This window comes from Pyxicephalus adspersus, chromosome 1 (genome assembly GCF_032062135.1).
Source record: "Pyxicephalus adspersus chromosome 1, UCB_Pads_2.0, whole genome shotgun sequence".
NCBI lineage: Eukaryota > Metazoa > Chordata > Amphibia > Anura > Pyxicephalidae > Pyxicephalus > Pyxicephalus adspersus.
Window position 1 is genome coordinate 173,737,957 of NC_092858.1, and position 21,565 is coordinate 173,759,521.

Below are 21,565 nucleotides of genomic sequence, written 5' to 3' on the forward strand. Positions count from 1 at the left end.
TATATATATGTAAAGCTCTGACATATACCGCAGGGCTGTAAAAAAGAGCTACACTCTAACGACTCCCCATGTCACACCATGTCACACACCGGTATTATACATATGTATAGCTCTGACATAAACCACAGTGCTGTACAGAGGAGCTTACACTCCAATGAATCCCCATGTCACACACTGGTATATATATGTAAAGCTCTGACATATACCACAGTGCTGTGCAGAGGAGCTTACACTCCAATGACTTCCCATGTCACACACTGGTATTATACATATGTATAGCTCTGACATAAACCACAGTGCTGTACAAAGGCACTTACACTCTAACCGCTCCCCATATCACACACTGTTATTATATATATATAGCTCTGACATAAACCACAGTGCTGTACAGAGGAGCTTACCCTCCAATGACTCCCTATGTCACACACTGGTATATATTTGTATAGCTCTAACATATATCGCAATGCTGTACAGGGGAGCTTATACTCTAATTGACTCCCCATGTCACACACTGTTATCATACATATATAGCTCTGAAATATACTACAGTGCTGTACAGAGGAGCTTACACTCTAATGACTCCCCATGTCACAAACTGGTATTATACATATGTATAGCTCTGACAAATACCAGGGTGCTGTACAGAGGAGTTTACACTCTAATGTCCATCCAGAGTCACACAAAATAACATGGATATAGCTCTGACATATACAACAGCACTGTACATATAACACAGACACTGAGGCAGTCCCATCAGTCTCTGCTCTAGTGGAGCTGACACTCTAATGGCCCTCCACAGTCACACACTATTAATATACATATATAGCTCTGACATATACCGCAGTGCTGTACAGAGGAGCCTACACTCCAATGGTCTCCCACAGTCTCACACTATTGGTATACATTTATATAGCTCTATCATTTACTGCAGTGCTGTACATAGAACACAGAGCCAGTCCCATCAGTCCCTGTACAGAGGTGCTGACACTCTAATGTCTTCCACAATCACACACTATTAATATAATACATATATATAGCTCTGACATATACCGCAGTGCTGTGCCAGTGGAGCTCACACTCAAATGTCCCTCCACAGTCACACGCTGTCATTATACATATATAGTTCTGACACATACTGCAGTGCTGTACAGAGAAGACTGAGCCAGATATTTCACTCTTTTGATTGCACTCTAATGTCTCCCCACAGTCATACAAAATATTCACATACACTTATATACATATATAGCTCTGACATATACCACCGTGTTGGATCAAAGCAGGTAACACTCTAATAGCTTCCCACAGTAACACTCTGTTATAATATACATGTATAGCTCTGACATATACTGCAGTGCTGAACAGAGAACACTTAGCCAGGTATGTCACACTCTGTACAGAGGAGCTTGCACTCAGCTTGTCCCACACAGTCACAAATTAGTAATTTAAATGTTTATAACCCTGACATATAAGGCAGTGCTATACCAAAGCTTGTGCTCTAATGTTTTCAGTCAATCACACAGTATGATTATTAATATTATTATTTCTGGTCCTGGCATTGATTGATGTAGAGAGAACACTAAGCCAGTCCCATCAGTCTCTGTACAGAGGAGCTGACACTCTAATGTCCTCCCACAGTCACACACTATTATTATACATTTACATAGCTCTGACATATACCATAGTGCTGTACAGAAAACACTGAGCCAGTTACAGGAGGGAGTATAAGGATTATAGGTGGGGTAAGTGTAAGGACTAGTTTTAGGATAAGTGTAAAGAATTAAGGTAAGCCATCACTCTCAGCAACAAAAAGTATATTTTCTGAACACACATTTTTGTGACTCATACAACAGCTATAATATCATGACAGCCTCTTCCATGATTTCATACAGCTTGGCACTTTTTCATCGACCCTCAAGCGGTATGATAGACCTTTTCCCAACACATGGAGGACATTTGTACAGCTGACCTGAGCGTGTACAATTTTTTTTTCCCGACACATTGTTGCCTCGACTCTCTCAGCCGTCTTCACTGCCACGGTTTTGTTTTTCTGCCGCTGTGACTCCAGTCGTGGAAGGTTATCGCACCGTCCTGAGGGGCCTTTTGACAAGAACAATCAGTGTTGTTTTCTGAAATAATTGATTTCAAATGCTTTTCACGAATACACCGGGTTCCTGGCAAACTCTCCCAGCGTTGGCACTCGCACAGCACTGAAGAGGGCACTTTTCCTGCCATCCGCCCGATACATGAATCTGGACGAGAGCGGCGGCTTCAAGTAGCCGCGGGCTCTCTTGGGCTTTGGACGGCACTGAAAAGAATTTGTGTGTAGCCCAGAGAAGATGGGGTGTGGAGTGTTTTTTTTTCTCTATCTTTTTGGTTGTTTGTGTTTGGAATGTGATTATTTTTGTGTGAGTGCCCGCTTTCTAAGAGGCACAAAGTGCTCCTCACTGATAGGGTGGCTCCAAGCCACTCCATACAGTATGGGCCCCAGATTAGGGAAAAAAAATCTTTATTCTTCTCTGTTATGGATTCACATTTGCCAGATAAATCTTTTCAACACTTCCAGCACCAGTTACATGTTCTGTTTTAACTGTTTCCAGGGAAAATTGGCAGGTGGACCTTTCCAGCCACCGTTCCAACACCATTTTTTTTGAAGGGACAAATTAAAAGGCGCTCTATATGGGTTTCGTTTACCCTTTACTGGCTAAAGAAAATAAACAAAACATAAAAGAAGAATTGATTAAGGTTGTCAATTTAGTTCCATCTTTACTACTCATAAGAGAGGTAAAAAAATATTAATTATAATTTCTTTATTCTTATCTGCATTCATGCTTTCGTAATAGGTCAGGTCCCGGGCCTTGGTCATATTCTTGTATTAGGCCAAGTCCAAAGTCTTTATCATGGCCTCATAATAGGCCGGGTCACAGGTTTTGATCATGGTCTCATAATAGGCCAGGTCCTAGGTTTTGGTCATGGTCATGTAACAGGCCAGGTCCCAAGTCTTGTTCATGGTCTTGTAATAGGCCAAGTTTCAAGTCTTGGTTGTGGTCTCATAATAGGCCAGGTCCCAGCTCTTAGTCATCGTCATTTCATAGGCCAGGTCCCAGCTCTTGGTCATGGTCACATAATAGGCCAGGTCCCAGCTCTTGGTCAAGGTCTCGTAATAAGCCAGGTCCCAAGTCTTGGTTATGCTCTCATAGTAGGTCAGGTCCCAGGTCTTAGTCCTTATCTCGTAATAGACCTGTCAAATGTCTTTTAGGTCTCTGGTGGTACAGGAAGTTCACATTGTTCTGTGGTGAAATTAGCTGTTGAAAAACCTACCTAAAGGCCAAAATTTAAACTGGAACCCATCCATAACCATGTAAGAGCCCAAGTCTTCTTTTCCGGGTTCCATGGTGGTGTGGAGGATCCTCTATATTGTAGTGTTAGTACAATCTACCTGGACAGGTAATAAGCCAAGTGTCTTTTTTCTCAAGCTCTGTGGTGGGATGAGAAAGTCTTTTCTTAAGTGTTCACATCGATCTGTGGTGGCACTGGCTGTAGATCTTCAGGATCCCTACAGATATTTATTACATGAATCCACAGTCACATGATAGGTAGGGTTCTAAGTCACCTTCTATTCAGGTCCATGATGTGGTCCCTCTTTAAGTATTGCTCCATGATGCTTCCCACTGGTTGTAAGAAGAGCCCATATGGGGAGGGTTCCTATGGGGCCCAGGTAATCCAATTGGTGCTGCCATAATGATAATGACACCAAAAGTAGCAACATGACCAGTCAGAGGATGAGGATTTAGTCAGAGGACCAGTGCTAGAACCAGAAAATTCATAACCTTCAGAGGATAGCAGATCAATGGTCTCTATCAGAAGAGAACACACTGAGGATCATCGATGGTGGACAGGTTTTAGAAAGGTATGTTTTTGTTTTAAAAAATAATGGATGGGATTCTTGTAGATGAGTGGGATTGGAGCCCAGAGATGGACTTTAATCAGAGGTTTTGCATCTGTTTTTTTAAACATTTCTAGAGAACAAAGATGCTTAAAGATAAAGGCACCCAAGAGATAAGATGTGTCCATTGAATTGGTTTAAATACAACATTTCCATTTTCAAGCTGAGCCCTTAATAGCAGTTTGGCACGCAGTGCCCAAAGTTCAGAACTTCGCTCTGTCTGCAAAGACCCCAGTGCGGTCAATCAAGACAAAGCTGATTTGTATTGCCAGATCTGATTTGCTTGTCCTTAATTGTATCTGAGTGGCAGGTGTGATATATTAACAAAAAACAGAAAAACATTCTGAAGCATAAAAAACAAGCTAACCCAGGAGGAATAAAACAAATCCTCAGAGAAAGGGCCAGCGGTGTTCCGGATGTTTTTGTTACCGAGCTGGACACTTCACACACTCGGGCCCCCTCTTCCAGGCACTCAGACCATTAGACATGGAAGGGCGGTCAGGCTGATGGAGAGCCAATGTGACAGCCCATTGTAAATAGTGGCATGGTAATAGGCTAAAAAATTAATAGTTGATTCATCATGTAAATAATTTAAATGTGTTAAAACAGTGCATGACAGATGTTAATGTTCCTTCCCAACATTAACACATTCTCTGCCAGGTTCATATTTAATTTCAAGATTAAGAATACAGAGAACCAGGATTTATTATCTGAATGTTCTGCACTTTATAGATAAGAGATCATGCCATGAGTTGGAATGGGAGTAATGGAAAGTGAAAAAAGAGAGTGCTATAGAAAAGAAATAAATGAAAGGGGAAATCAAGAGAGTAAAATGGGAATGGAGGAAAGGGGAAGGAAAGGAAAAAAAGGGAAAGAGAAGTAAAACGAATATGAGAGGATAGAATGAGAAGGGATGAAAAGAAAAATGAAGAAGGGGGAGGCAAAGAAATAAGGGGAAAGATAAAAGGAAGGAAAATAAGTGAAAGACAAATGAAAAATATAAAAGGAATTTAAAGAAAGGAGACTGGAAGAAAGGAAATTAAAGGTAAAAAAAGGAGAAAAGGGAAAGGTAAAGAAACTAAATGAAAGGTGTTGGAAGGAGATAGAAGGAAGAAAAATATGAAAAGGAAAGGAAGGCGAAAAAAAAGGTGATTACAGGAAATAAAAGGAAAGAAGGGGGTAGGAAAGGGAAGCTAAGGGAAGTGAAAAGAATGAGAGAAGAAAAAAGGGTAAAGGGAAAGTAAAGAAAAAAGAGAGAAGGAAGGAAAATAAAGGACAGGAGAGGAGAGAAAAGAAAAAGGGAAGAAAAGAAAAGGAAAGGAAACATGCAGATTGAAAAAAAATATAACAGGAATCAATTCAAAGGAAACAGAACAAAATTAGGAGAAGAGGAATGAAAGAAGACTAGAGAGGAAAGGTAAGGAAATAAAAAGAAATAAGAAAAGGAAAAAGGAAAGGAAAGGGGAAAGAGAGAAAGAAAGAAAGGTAAACTAAAGGAGAGGAGGGGAGAAAAGAGAAGGAATGAAAAGGAAACAAAATTAAAAAGAATGCAATAGGAAAAAAGCAAAGGGAAAGAAATTATGAGAAAGGGAATGAATGGAAAAGACAAGAGATGATAGGGAAGGAAATAAGAAATAGGAGAAGAAAAAGGGATAGGCCAAGGAAAGGAAAATTAGAGGAAAGTAAAGGAATGGACAATAATGGAGAGGAGATGGGAAAGGGAAGGAATGAAAAGGAAACAAAATTAATAAAAATAATGGTATAGGAAAAAAGCAAAGGAAGAAAACAAAAAGAAAAGAAATGAAAGGAAAGGTAAGGAGAGAAAGGGAAATGTAAGGTAATGTAAAAAAAGAAGGAAAATAAGGAAAAAGTAAAGAAATGGATAGAAATTGAGGGAAGCTGTGAATTCTTCTGAACCATTTACTGCATAATATGAGATTTTGTTACAATGGGAAGCACAGAAATTTTATAAAATGCTGGAACATTAATCAATTTCTCCATAGCAGCATCCAATTCTGTCACTACCACTGACCGTTGCAGCTTACTGCACAAATGTAAGTCTCTTCTTTACACTAACTTGTGGAAGTATATTTATGTCACACACCATATGGCAGAAAAAGCGAAATAATAATGGATGCTGCAGAGACGAGGCAGATGGTGCCATCAAAGAGCGTCACCAGCTCTTTACTTTCCTTCGTTTACAAGGGGTTATTCGCTTACATAAAAATCATCGTAACAATTTACTGTGATTATACAGAATCAGATGACATAATATGTCAGTTCAGTCCAGGGCACTGATTTATAGGGAGGATGTTGTGGAAGTGCAAGGGGTATAGAGAAGGGCTAGTAACAGATTTTTCTGTAATTTGCAAATTCTGCTGTAACAGTGATCACTGAATCTAAATAACATGTTTATATGGAAAGTCAGGTTACCATTCTGCATGTGTATTGCTTTGCCAAAGGTTAAATGTAAGTATTTAAATGATGTCTAATATGGAAATGCAATATTATTCTGAGACATCCAGAATGGTATATAAACCCTACAGAAACACATCAATGGTCCATCTTGTAAACTGTGGTAAGATAACACTGTAGAATATTAATTCAGCGAATATCTATTTGTGTTTGGGTATTATGAATGTTGGAACAATTTGAATTGCTTTTTGTGGGTGTTTTTACCTTCCTCTGGATCATTTTAATACTGAAGGTACAGATTTAGAATTTTGAACTGGATGGACATCTGATGGTCTTTTTTAACCTACATATAATATGATACATCGGTTTAAAAAAAACAGTCAAACATAGAATGATATATATATATTTTTTTTCCCCTCAATTGATGAGTACTACTAGTCAATGCGCCAGCGGGGAATAAGTCAGAAAATGTTTCTCTGCGGACGATCTTATTTCCAGGCCTGGAAAGCGCCAGAAATGATAGGCTAGCTCGCAGTTTGAAGCCTGAAATTGAGCTTTCCACCTGTGATTTTTCAGGGTTGATTGGCTTCACTTATATCCCCATTCTGTGCACTCAGCTGTCTCTCTTTGCTTGGTTTGTTGTCATTTGACCTATGAGATAGTCACCCTGTTCTCCATCCATCTGTAACCCCTTCCACTCCAATACAGCCCGACCCTCTCTGCCTCCGCAGCATTCCAGATGCATGAGTGCTCACAGGGACACCTAGTGGAGGGATCTATATTAACATCTGTCACCTAGGTTATACATCACATGTCGTGTTATAAAATTGGACCTTTTTCAATGAACTCTTAATAATAAATTTGAATAAACTGCCTTTCATACAAAATTATCTTATGCCTTGTTCGGTGCAAGTTCATGGAAAAATGAACATCTTTTATTGGATCTCATTTATAAATATACCACTGGAAGATTTTTAATATATGTGTTTGAGCATTGACAATAATATCTGTAAGTCCTGCTGGGCCTTTGGCGAGTGAATAACTTTCTGCATTTGTTTGTGTTGCACTTTTATTAATTACATTTTTCTCAGCTATCTATGTGAACTACAAAACACTTTGGTCTGTGTTATTAGGAAAGAAGGAGGTGAGTTAGGAAAGAAAGAAAAACAAAGGATGGGTGGAAGGAAAAGAAGGACAAAGTGTAAAAGGAGGATGGAAAGAAAAGGGAATGGGAAAAGGGGAAAGAAAGAAGGAAGAGATGAGGGAAGAAAGGAGGAAAGGAAAGGAAAGGAAAGAAGATAAGTGAAGAAAGGAGGAAGGAAAAAAGGAAGGAAGACATAAATGGTGTAAAAAGAAGGAAGGTAGGAAAGAGTAGATATGTAGGAAAGAATAGAAAGGTAAGGGAAGAGATGGTAAGAATAGGAAGGGGATGAAGGAAGAGGGGGAGAAAGGAAAATAAGAAAAAGGAGGTAAGGAAGTTATAGAGAAAGAAAGGTAAAAAGGATGGAAGGAATGGAATGGGAAGGGAAGAAGTGGAAAAAGAAGGGGAGGGAAAGAATGAAGTAGGGGCAGGGAGAAAGCAAAGAAGGAAGCAAGCAAGGAAGGAAATGACAGGTAAGCAATGAAGTAAGGAAGAAATGGAGAAAGTAAGGAAGAATGGATTTTAAGGAAAAGAAGGATCAAACGAAGGAAAAAGGGCAGGAAGTATTAGAAGAGGAAATGAAGAAAGAAAAGATCTATATGGAATGCTCTCCTCTCTGTCTCTCTCTTCCTCCCCATATATAATCATCATTGATAACAACTGATTACTACCCATCACTGTTTGTGTTTGCACGTCATGTGTGATTTTCCTATAATGCAGCGTTATCTGGAGTCATCGGGTTTAGGGTTGTTGTTTTCCAGCTCTGGGTATTTCTACACATAATGATTACAATCAGTGTGAAGATGATCTCTTGGTTTACCAGTCCTCCCTCTCACCAACTGGAAGTAAACATGGAACTCAGCTTATCCAATTGACTTATAATCTGATAGATATGAAATATGTTCTATGAATTGATTTACAGAGGCTGAAGAAAGTAGGTAAGCCAGTTCAGAACAAGCTTTAGGCCAGTAAAATCAGATCAAAGGTCAGAGTTTTATTCTGCATACTTCCCACATTTCAGCTTTTCCGAAAGTGTTGAAAACAGGGGATCAGCATGACCCCTAAGTACCCAGCAATGTAACTCATTGGGGTAATTTTGCCTTTCGGAGAACTCCCTACAGAACAGATGTATGTGTTATATATGTACTAAAAAAACTGAATGGGGTTTTGTTTCTCACTCTGCACTGTCTCTGAGAGCTCAATGGCATCATTTGGCGTTATCACCGGCTGGCCTCAGAGTGGAGAAGCTGTGGAATAATTAATGTTACCAATTACCGACTTGCCACAGGGGATAAATTTGCTAAAATCGGTAAAGTGAAGAGACAGCCCCGAGGTAAAGATACACAAGAGGGAGAATAAATTGTTGCATTGGCAGGCCGTATTTAATATGAACTGCGAGCAGATTTAGTGGCAATATATAACTGTGTCCTATGGCTCTCCTGTGCCACTGCTGAAGCTTCATGTTCTGTTCAGTTAACTGACCGTAGACTGCTAGTTGCACAAACTGGCCCAAAAAATCAACCACTATGGACCAATTAATGTAACTCTGGCCAGTCAAGCAACTGGCAAACTATGACTTCAGGCAGGGGCAGTTTTTGACAGTGGTGCCACCCGAAAAGTCATGCTTATTAACCAGTCTTTAACCAGTCATAGGTATAATGGAAACAAAATGGCACAGCTAAAACATTGTTTTGTACAGGACATTTCTGCAGTTGTTCTGCAATTATTGAGATGCTTCATGCAGCATCGCAAGATGACTTGCCACACCAATTCCATAGTCTTTCGTCCCCTTCACCTAACACTAGTCAAAAATGCTTTTGAGTATTCCATGGGATGCTTAGTGGTCAAAGATTGGTGCTCAGAAGCAATTAAACAGGTGGTTGGCAAATGGGGGGTTTTGGTGCCTGGTGGCTCTCAGATATCCATTGCACAGTTAGGGTAATAGGCCACCATGAAGGTCAATAATCCAGATATTAGGGACACAACGAAGGAGTAAGGTCTGGATCACCACCTAAAAGTGTTAAAGTGCAACACAGTTTATGCAAAAAAGGGGGCTCAAGGGTGTCTCCATCAGGGTTTGAGAGTGGATGAAATCTCATATGGTGTATATTTATAATATTGTGAGCTAAAACTATCTGCGTATGAGTGTGCCAGAGAGTACATTTCATAATATTGGAAATTCTACATCATATGTCCATCATTTTCCAGTATTTCCATCCATTCTCAAGCCCTATGAGGCACCATTAAGCCCCATTGGGTTTATATACTGAGTCTGCTTTTTTGGTGTGTGCTCCAGTCTTTATCCATTAATTGGCCTAAGTAACAATGGATGTCATTTGGTTAGGGGGAATGGCCAAACTACTGTCCAATAACACCTCTACCACAGCTACCAACACTACTACACTGTTACAACACAACCTGTTCAATATCACTAGGTGGAAACTTTTGGAAACTTGGTGCCATCCATTTATCATTCTAAGCAGCTATAGAGGACAGGCAGTGGGATTCCTCTCAATATAACAATGGGTCTGATTTATTAAAGCTCTCCAAGACTAGAGAGGATAGACTATCATAGGAGATCCTGGGTGATCTAGCAAGTCCAATGCCTCCGTATTACTTCCCGGCTTGTTGAAGATCCAGGTTGAGAACTCACAGAACCATTTAGTCTGATTGGGATAAAGCAACCATTGGTCAGAAGGAAGGCCAGTTAGGGATCTGGCTTTGGTGCCTCCCTTCATTACCCATTGCGTTGGCACAGACAAACCCCTGGTAGTAGGGATTGGCTTGCAACCACCAATTCTCCTTGTTCTCATTGATCACCTTTGCCTCTACATACACAAAGAGGCTACACAATCAGAGATAAGTATTTGGAGGCTTTATTTACAGCAGCAATGGATACCTTGACATGTTTTTCACTACTAGTCATGAGCTTAATGCCTAATGACTGTATCATGAAATGTGGAATAATTCAATTTGTGTATATGAATAGGGCACAATTAGTGTGTGTGCTACTGCTATGAAGAACATGACCTCTTACTACAGCCAAACTGCTAGTCTGCTCGACCAACAACCGTGACATTTTCAGGTTATTGATCGTTTCCAGTCTGGAATTTTCCATTTTCAGACTGGCTATGGCAACCAGGGGTCATGAGGGGTCAACTAAACAGCTTTTTTCCTCTGGACCAAGTTTACCAAGAGTTAAACCCAAAGACCAAAATAAGTTTATATCAGGGGATAGCAGAAATAATTATAGCATACAAATCTGCACCCTGCATATTAATCTAAATTCATTCCTGTTTTCCCTTCAGCATAAAAAAAATAGTTTGTTTTGTGATCGTTTCATAAGAAGAAAATCTCTGTGCTCAGCATAAATGTAAAGTATTTATTAGCGGAAAAGACTTGGATTTATACGCCAAGCCGAAGCGCTAAAAGGATGCTTGAGGAGGAAAGACAAAATGCGGGAACAAACAAATAAAACGTATTTGTTATACATTGAAATTAGACCCATTTATCACCATCTGCTCATTGTCATGGAAATATAAACGGAACGTCTATGAAGTTGTAGTTTTTCAATGTGAGGCGGAAAGAGAGAAGATGAGACTTGTTTATAGTTATTTCCTTTTAGGTAAAAAGATACTTTGAACACCTTACGAGTTCTATTTCATCCCCCCTATTCCTTAGTGCAGTTTAGATACAATCAACTTCATTATCACAGTGCCATACATTTATACAATTATGTGGCATGGCTATCTCAATGACAGTGCAAACTGTCCTAATACTGAGATGAACTCGTAGGGGGTCCAAAAGTCCCTTTTTATAATTTAGGGTAAATTTAGCAGAGTGATTTGACCCTGAAATGGACCAGTGATCTGCAGCAAACATCTACTCCTGTATATTAGCCCGTTCCAGTGCAAATCTCATTTTAGGAAACCATTGAACAAGAAGATGTAAAGTCAATAGCATTCCAAAGGTACTTTCACCTATTTATTGTATTTTTTTGCCTTGAAAAAGGTACTGCGTGAGACCTTGAAACTCTGGCTTTTTTTTTGTTATGAGACCTTGTTTTTACAATAAATATGAAAACTTACATTTGAAGTGGTGGTGATATTACATATTCTCGTTCCGTGGTTTGAATTCACCACCCATTGCCGTCATGTCAAACACCCACCAAAGTGGTAGCAGTGATAACCCTGCCTTAGGATATGCAGTTTTGTACTGGACATTTCAGGCAACCACTTAGCTCATCATCCATCAGGTTCTTGAATTAAATTGTATCTATTAGGAATGTTTGTTTGCCAAAAAAATACTTCTCAGCCTATACAAATCATAGAAATGCAACTGAAGCTGAAGGTTGTTGATTTCATGTCAACTGTCCCAACTATGAATTCTGAAGGATTTCATAAGCTTCTCAAAGTGATTTCGAAAACTTGCTGAATTCACTCAATAGAACCTTTCAACTTTCAACTCAGAAACTAATGCAATATCAATTTAGTTAGTGGTAATGTTATTTTTAGCTCCTTTTAAATGTCTGAATTCTTTGACTTGGGATCTTTTTTGATGCCAGCACACCAATGACTTGATTATATTGGATGCTGAAAGAAAGAGGGTAGACACCAAATTCTTGGTACAAAAAAGTTTCCCTCATTGTGGAGATAGGCAATATCCCCTGAACGTACAAGCCACCATTCCAGAGATATAGGGATATGCCATGCCAATTGCAGGAATGTCTGTAAAATGTATTCATTGCTTGCTCTAATCAACTTTAGGAGAGTGATGAGATGAGATGTGAGATGTGAAAAATAAGAAACTGAAATTATATCTGTAAACATGAAATCATTATAATAATAATGAGACTGGAATTTTTATTGCTATCCCCAACTATCTACAAGTCTACAAGTGAGAGTGTAAGGTAAATCCCATGGCCTCCAGGTCTTCGCATGTCTCGCTTATTGTAATTTCCATCATATGACTCAAAATTACAGATGAACACATCAACACAACCTCCCGGTGACAAGAAATAAAAATGATCTTGCTTGGTAGGTTCCAAACATCACAAAACAGGGTTAATAGGATTATTACGTCTTCTAATGAAATTTGCGAATATGAAACGTACATAAAGCATCGGTGCCTCACCATTGCCATAGCGGTATGAAGCCCGCCGCTGCCAGCACTACTCTCGTTATCAGTAAACGCGGCCCAAATTACATTCAGCCCTCGTCAATTGATCATTTGTTTTAATCTCATTATAAGCACTGCGCGGGGCCCTTAACAAGTCTTCAGGAAGCTCAGGTAGGTAATTCGACCGTGGCGAAGACTACCTAGTTTAGACATATGTGAATAGCAGCTAGCGTAATAAAGCCAACGTCAAACTACGGGATTCTTAAAGCCTAATTCCCGGCAAAAATATATCCAGTGCAGTTATGCATTCATTAAGTTGAAGTTTAATCTGCTTATGTTTTGCCTTCCCTGGTTCCTAGTTTTTCTTCTCATCAACATGCAAATGAAATTATTGCATAAACCTTTCTGTTTTCATTCTTTGTTTTAGACGTAGTGACATCATCAACTGGTCCTTGCAGTGCAGGTTGAGCATGGCTTGTGAAAGGAGCTAGCAGGAGTTGTATACCCACATTTATTGGTGAGCCGTCATAAATGAAAGAACTGAAATCCAAACAAAAAAAGGGGTGAATTGTGGGTGGTCAGGCCAAGGAGGAAAGGGCTAGATAAGACTTAGGCAAACTGTGGCCCACGGGCCATAAATGGCCCATTGGGCTTTTTATTCCAGCCCACATTTAAAGTTGATATCAACTCATACGGTGATACAAAAAGTTTCTTTCCCCCTTTGTAGAGCTTAGGGGAGCCACCTTCTTAGATAAACATATCATTTCATACAAACACTTTCATCCACCTAATACTGGCCCCAGTATTTCTGTCAAATTGTAAAACTCAACGTTGCCCCTGAGCCAAAAAGTCTAAATCTAAGATAGTTTATTCTGGACAAACAGGATTTTAAGCAGGCAGTTTCTGACTTGCTGCAGATTCTTTTACTTTATGAGACGCTCACAGTGTGAAATCAGTAGTAAGCGATTTCAGTCCAGGAGAGGAGTCGGTACAACAGTGCAAGACTGAAGGTCAGATAGTAATGTAGACCCAATCACTAACATCTTTCGTAGTTTCCAAAGCTATTTTCAACTTTGAATTCTTTAGCTTTCATTCAATATCAGGTGACCGTGCTCTGAAAGCCCCTGTTATGGGGTGACAACTGTCCCCCAACTGTGCTCTTGTACCAGTAGTTGTAGTACCCTACAAGCGGTCATGCTTATACATATCATGCATGCATGGGCCACTGTTGTCACTATTAGGCATTCAGTCCAAAGCAATGATGTACATATGGTGCAGGGGTGAGTGCATGTAGGCAGGAACTAGCTGAAAAAGAAAGATCTGCATGATTTTGAATTACTCCGCATAACCTATCTAGCTGCTTGTATTGTGAAGTAATTGATTCTCAAAGATCCCAAAAACAAAGTCACCTGACTTAATCACAATTGAGGTTTTAGTTGGTGACCACTAAAGGAGGGTGTGTCACTGTGATGAGCTTGTGGTTGTCTTCTCCTAAAAAAAATATTGTGTAAAGACAACAATGGTAGGCACAAAAATGGAAGGATAGCATAGTGAAAACCAAATCCCACTGCCACTGCAAATAAAAAAAGACTTCTTTGCATGTGTTAAGGAAATTCTTACAACATCAGAAAGCCTAGCACTAGTGTTGGTCATAAAAGATCTCAGTAAGCTTATTATTGGAAAGGAAGTTCAGGCCATGACCAGTTGCCACCCTGAAAATAAAAAACAAGAGGTGATACTTTGTAAGTGCTAAGGATGTTCCTGCAAATGCTTAAGCACCAGAAAGCTTAGCACCACTGCTGAACTCATTGCGCCTGATTTAATAAAGCTCTCCAAGACTGGAGAAGATAGACTATCATAGGGAAACCTGGGTGATCAAGCAAATCAGGAGATTTCTTAAAAAATTGTTTACTATTACATGGCAAATGTTTTCCTTCTTGGACCACATCAATTCCAGATTTGCTAGATTACTCAGCTTCTCCCATGATAGTCTATCATCTCTAGTCTTGGAAAGCTTTAATAAACCAGGGCCATTATTGGAAGAGAAGTTCAGTCAATGCTTAATTGCCACTCTGCATTGGAAAGCCTAGCACCAGTACTGGTAATAAAGACTTCATAAAGCTCATTACACGATGGTCAGTGCAGCCAATGACTAGTTGCCACAAATAAAAAAAGAAATTATACTTTGTATTTGCTAGTCAAGCTTCTACACCCCAAATACGATTCCTAGGTACATTTCTGCAAACACCAGAAAGCCCAGCACCAACGCCATCCCTGGTCATAAATCACAATAAATGTGTGATTTAATCTTTGATCAATAAAACTTTTCATATTCTTTTTGGTTTTCAGCAGGGTTTTTTTTTAAGGTTCTATGATTCAAATGGTTCCAAGATTTACAGAGCAGCATAACAACTTGCAGCCAGAGAGACCATTCAATGAATTCAAGACAGAGAAGGCTGATCGACATTCTCCAATATCCTCTGGAAACAAACACATGTTTTCTTGTAGATAACAGTGGACTGAGAATGGCTGAGGCATTGATCACACATGCCTTCAATTACCACAGCGTCGCTGGGGATAATTGTGGATTTGCAGAAGAGTCAGGGGAGGGGGGCGGTTGGACAGGTCCCCTTTATCATGACTGATTCGGCTCGCTCGGTAGGGAGGACGAGCAGCCCTATTACAATCAGACACTTTCAATGCTGTTAATAGACATTGGCCGAGAAGATGGAGTACCAGGGACTCAGTGTTAAGTGTATGGGACTGAAAGGCTTTTCAAAGCAGATGAGATATTGTGTAATTGCTTCGCCATCATGGAGACTTGCGCTGGTTTTCTGCACCCTATGAGCTGCTTGTCATTCAAAATCTGTTCTGGATACAAAGTGACACCAAAAATCTATAGATGTGTCCTTGATCATTTATTTTATTATTTATTATGTTCCTTTCTTATTATTACATGTGGTGTACAATTTAATGCAAATCCAGTAAAATCATTATTGCATACATTCCATGCCCTGCCTCTATAAAAAGTGAAATGTCAAATTAGCTAAGATGGATGTTTGATCACTTCATCTAAAGTAATGGTTCTTAACCTGAGGGAAACCTTTTAAATAACTTTCAGCTCTTCAGGGAACCCCTGCTACAATTACTAGCCACAGCTCACAGTACATTAGGGTGGTGGTCAGTGGGAAGAATCCCTCCTACAACTGGAAAATTATATCACCTATATAGATAGCCAAATATTTCATTGGTGTCACTTGAAATCACCTAAGAGGTCAATATTGCTCATTGATTCAGGAGCCCCTATAAACCCGTAGAGGAACCCTGCTTGAGAAGCACTGCCCCAGAGGAACCATATTTAGGAAACATTGTCCTAGAAGAACCCTAGTTGAAAAGCACTGCCTAGAAGAGCCCTAATAAGGAAACACTGCCCTAGAGGAACCCTAGCTGAAAAGCACTGCCCCAGAGGAACCCTAATTAAGAAACACTGCCCTAGTGGAACCCTAGTTCAGAAGCACTGCCCCAAGGGAACCCTAATTAGGAAATGCTGCCCTAGGGGAACCCTAGTTGAGAAGCACTGCCCCAGAGGAACCCTAATTTGGAAACACTGCCCTAGAGGAACCCTAGTTGAGAAGCACTGTCCCAGAGGAATCCTAATTAAGAAACACTGCCCTAGAGGAACCATAATTAGGAAACACTGTCTTAGAGGAACCCTACTTGAGAAGCACTGCCTAGAGGAACCCTAATTAAGAAACACTGCCCTAGAGGAACACTAGTTAAAAAGCACTGCCCCAGGGGAACCCTAATTAAGAAACACTGCTCTAGAGAAACCCTAGTTGAGAAGCACTGCCCCAGAGGAACCCTAATTAGGAAACACTGCCCTATAGAAACCCTAGTTGAGAAACACTACCCTAGAGGAACCCTAGTCAGGAAACACTGTCCTAGAGGAACCCTAGTTGAGAAGCACTGCCTAGAGGGACCCTGATTAAGAAACACTGCCCTAGAGGAACCCTAGTTAAAAAGCACTGCCCCAGAGGAACCCTAATTAAGAAACTCTGCCCTAGAAGAACCCTTGTTAAGAAACTCTGCCCTAGAGGAACCTTAGTTAATAAACACTGCCTTAGAAGCACCTTAGTTGAGTAACACTGATGTAAAGGATAATTCTTCTTAATGTGATAGATATACACAAGAGATTTGACTGAGACTGACCATAAGCTGGGTAGGGCCCAATCAGGGGACTGGTATTCTTTTTTTCAAAAACACCTTTTTTTGTTTCTATAAAAGTTTGACTTTTTTATCATATTTTATTACATTTTTATTATGTTATAAAAGTTGAAATAAATAGGTAAAAACCAAAAAATGTACTTACCATTAACAGTACATGTGAATAAATAATATTGCAAAGCTCTGTAGGACTTTGACAATTTTTTGCAAGTACAGACCTTTCAAAAGTCAAAATTTGCGTAGGGGTAGCCACGCACACCCAGCACTTTAGCCTGGACAAAGATATTGAGGACAGCACTGCAGAGAACTGACAACAGTTTTAGAAGTTTTCAATTTTTCCTTCGTCAAAAGTTTTCTTCTGCTTGAAAAGAGAAACGCGTCAGTTTGGCATAATAAAACTCTTCTCAGGTCATTTAGTTTTTACCCGTTTAAGGCGAATCTCAGTAAAAGTCGTTTCTTCTTAACAGCTGTAATAAGTTGATAAAAGCGGCATAAATAAGTAGAGCTAATTAGCGAAGTGAAGATGAAGAGACGGAATCATAAGTTATCCCTGACTGGCATGTTTATGGGGTGTCAGAGTGTTTTATGAACAGGCGCCACGCGGAAAAGGACTGCAAGAGCTCCAGGTGACGATTACTACATAAATGGTGTTACCTCTTAATGGGCTGCAATGTGGCTGCAGGGGCTATGGGAACACCTGGTGATGACGGTCTATAGTAGGTACGGTATTGGATTCCCAGGGAAAGGGTAAAATAGATAGAAACCTCAATTCAAAAAAAATGACTGGCCCTTTAAAAGTTAAAAGTTAAAAATAATTTATTTATTTTTTTTTTTTTGCAATACTCCCTTTTATCCCCGAGCTAGAGAGACTAGTTACGGCTCCACTCCTTGCCTGAAACTGCCTATTAGGATTTTACTGCACACTGTTCAATAGAAACTGCAGCAAACCAGATAGAGCCCGCTTCATTTCCAGCCTGGCATCATACAGCACCTCCTTCCCCAACTTAACTGGCCACACCTCCAGGGTGACATCCACCAATTGCATCTGAATGTTCGAGTACCTCCTCTGAGAAGCCGGTCCAATGCTTGGAAAAGGGCTTAAGGCCTTTAGAGGGGTACTAAGGAAGTTTGCTTTAGGAATTAAGTTATTGCATATTATTAAATGGTCTTTTGAAGGCTTCAAGAAAGGAAAGTTTTGCCATACCTGGATACCTCCAACCTGTATGTGTAAATTGATAGAATAGTAATAAGAAAAAGAAAACAAATTTTGCAGATTTCCATCCACTGCAACCCGTGCATTTGCTGAATCAAGAATCTCCCTAAAAAGTCATTATTGGATTGACCATTCAGGGCCAAACATCTCCAGCACTATCACCCCCCACCCTTCTTCTAACTCCATCACAGTCAACATCAAAGTCCAGAGGGAGCAATAATGTCACTCTCTTTGCCAATTCACTGCTAGGCCTGAGCTCTGCACCATAGGAAGAGGGTCATTTGCCCCTCTTCCTAACATACCTGGAAACACTGGGTATTTTCTTCTATTTTTCTTGGAAGAAGAAGCAGCGCTGGAGGAGTGTTGATAAATAGGATTTACACATACACACTATGACGTTGTATGTAAATACCATTTCCTGCAACTGTGATTGGTTCAGTTATAGGCATCACCTGAGAAAATTGTCTTGTAGACCCAAGATTTATCCCTTCCCTATCTGCAAAATGCATCATTTTATTTTTTTGTAGCATGGGGATGACCTCTGCTAAGCATTTGTGAACCGCATAGCCACCAGTTTTATGCATGATTTTGTCATCAATGGGCTAACATATCAGTCCTGGAAGTAGATGGAAGTTCAGGTGATGCAACAAAGATAGCTCTATCCTCCTCAAGATCAAAACAGATGAAAGCATGCTCAGGGGGTATTGTAATCTCCTTAAGAGGGGGTAAATACTTGGATGTATTATACTGCTTTCAAACCAGTCATATAGGACCCAAAGACTTGCATTAAGAAAGACGGGAGCGGAACACCCTTGGTGAGTATGCAGAATGCAGAATGCCAGCCCCTGTGCACATATATTTACACAATAGAGCACCCAAGCACACCTTGATAAGATGGAATAGTTTAGGCTTGTCACATTCCTATTCACAGCAAAGAAAATCCCTGGACTCTAAATTCCTCTTCATATCTGAGGGGTTAATGTTTCCAGGCCTAGGCTGTGCATACTCCAGGGAATGGAACCGCGTTCAGTGACTTCCAGGCTAAGTAAACTATGGTAATTAGAAATCATTATTTCACAGTAAACTCTCTCTGCATAACCAGATGTAATTTCCTGAGCAAATAATGGATCCGCAGCCTAATGAACCAGGAATTAGTCAATAGGTTCAAACATAATATTGTGTTCTCAACCATTAACAGCTAAGTCTCAGGATCCCGGAGTCATAGCATTGTAATGTTCTCTGTGGCAGTGATCGTGGTGTAGAGTTAACACCTGGGACCACAGATGAGGGTTTCAGATTTGGTTGGTCTAATGGATGAATTTATTTATTTGAAAGCATTTCTCTAAATAGGTTTTTCTTAATAACGAAAGTGGGTATCTCCCAAGGAGAAGCAGGTAAAACTGCACTGTAGTAGGTTAATACCCTTGCTTCCCAACATTATTATTGCCGTTCATACACCAGTAACGGTTACCATCAATCTAAGGAGGCATTCTTCTGCTGACCACCACTGCAAGAGGACATTTCTTCTCTTGCTGACCACCAGTTTCTGGGGACATTCCATTTTCTACTGACCACCAATTTAAGGTAGCATTCCCTCTTCTGCTGACCACCAATTTAAGGTAACATTCCCGCTTCTGCTGACCACCAATTTAAGGTAGCATTCCCTCTTCTGCTGACCACCATTGTAAGGGGACTTCTTGTCACCACCAATCTCAGGGATCATTCTTCATTGTCATTTGGTGATGGTCTCCTTTCCGCGGACCTATTTAATGAGCACCCTTCCCAAACACTATCAATGTAATGGGGTACTGTCCCTACTACCAATATTCACCAATGTAAGGGGATACTTTCTGTCCCACTGTCTACCAATAATGGGGGTTCTAGAGCAATTGTAAGGAGGCATTTTACTTTCACTGTGCTAAGTAAAGTCCCCTCCAATGACCTCCAAAATTTGGGTGCATTATCTTCAGTGTAAGAGGCTTTTTCTCTTGTACACACCACAAATATATAAGGATACTTCCTCTTTCATTGATCACAATATAACCAACATTTTATTTTATTGCTCTGCCTTTGCACATGCTACCAGTGTACATTGGTCTCTTTAAAGAAGAGTGGGGGATAACAATAAGATCAGTCAGACAGCCACCACCAGTAAGTAGAAGGAATACACAGGTGACAACCCCACAGTCCATTTACTAAATGTGCTGTTAGTTCCGACAGTTTGCATCAGCGGAGAGAAAACCGCAGTGTTGGCGCTTTTTGCTTTGTATTGACATTTTACCGTCTCCATGCAGTTCCTCGTCTAAAGAATGAAGATTAATTGCTGACGATAAAAATTTCAGCTCATGTAATGTTCGAACATGACCTAAAATGCAGCTGGAAACAAGGCTTTGGAAATGGAACTTTAGCTAACTTCCCTTGTAGAAGCCCCTGGAGGGCAATTTTATTTTGATTCACAAGTTAAAAATTAGATAGAAAACTACGAAGTTCAGAGAAAAATGTACAAAGAACTGGAGTTTAAAAGAAAGACAAGAAAGACAAATGACTATTGTAAAACTGAGAAGTGTGAACATCTGAGAGTATATTAAAGTAATTAAAAGACCACATCCTGTATATTGTTCAATATAAATGAGATTCATATTCCCCACCGAAGACCCCTGTGGCCCAAATCTTCCCTGGTCCTTTCTCTTCAGGTGGTATGATGAGGGTGATGGGGGATCAGATGTCCTATACAAGGTGCAAAGCTGGCCCTGCCTATGAGAAAGTGTTACATGCAAATGACGTATGAAGTTCTGATCCTGAACAAACCTAGAACGCCAATTGCATGACTACCTGCAGAGCATTGTGAATAGCAGTTGATTGTACCGATGCTGATAGCCTTCCATTCTAAGATCCTGCAGACATGGTAATTTGCCATATTGTCAGTGGAATGTATCCTAAGGCTCAACTCTGTGATAAGCAAACATTGTCGAAATAGAAGGGCCACGTGTATTCCTATTGAATCTTTTGAGTTTTTGTTCCAGATCCGTACAATAATCCATCCTCAAACTTTGCAAAGTTATTATAAAGCACACCAGTCAATGCTGAAAAACTTTTTTTTCTCCCGGATGACTGATCTTGTATCTGCCACCTTCCATAGTCTTCTGAAGACAGTCTGTAATGATGAAGTCATTAATACTTTTACACAATTTTATCCTTTATAGCTATTGAGCATTATATTTAAAATGTTTTTTGTGCATAGTGTTCAGCTTCAAAGATTTACTGGTTGAGGCACATATTAATATCATTTAAAAAATTATCAAAAGATTCAATATTATTACATCTGCAGCTTTTATTAAAACATTTTTTTAACTATCCTGCTCTAAAGGTCTTTGTTGGCAACTCCAAGTTTGGGTTGGCAATGCTGTCTATTTCTGTCTCCCAAATGTGCTGTTGATTGTCACATAGACTTCCAAAAGTCATAACAAGTGACCAGTTAAACACCTTAAGCATTCCTGGTTTAAAGTTGTGA

At 39.9% G+C, this 21,565-nt stretch overlaps 1 protein-coding gene across 3 annotated transcripts in view; it reads left to right on the top strand.

Moving 5' to 3' along the window:
* Positions 1 to 21,565, top strand: part of LSAMP (limbic system associated membrane protein) — a 417,986-nt gene that overhangs the window by 272,762 nt on the left and 123,659 nt on the right. The window lies entirely within an intron of this gene.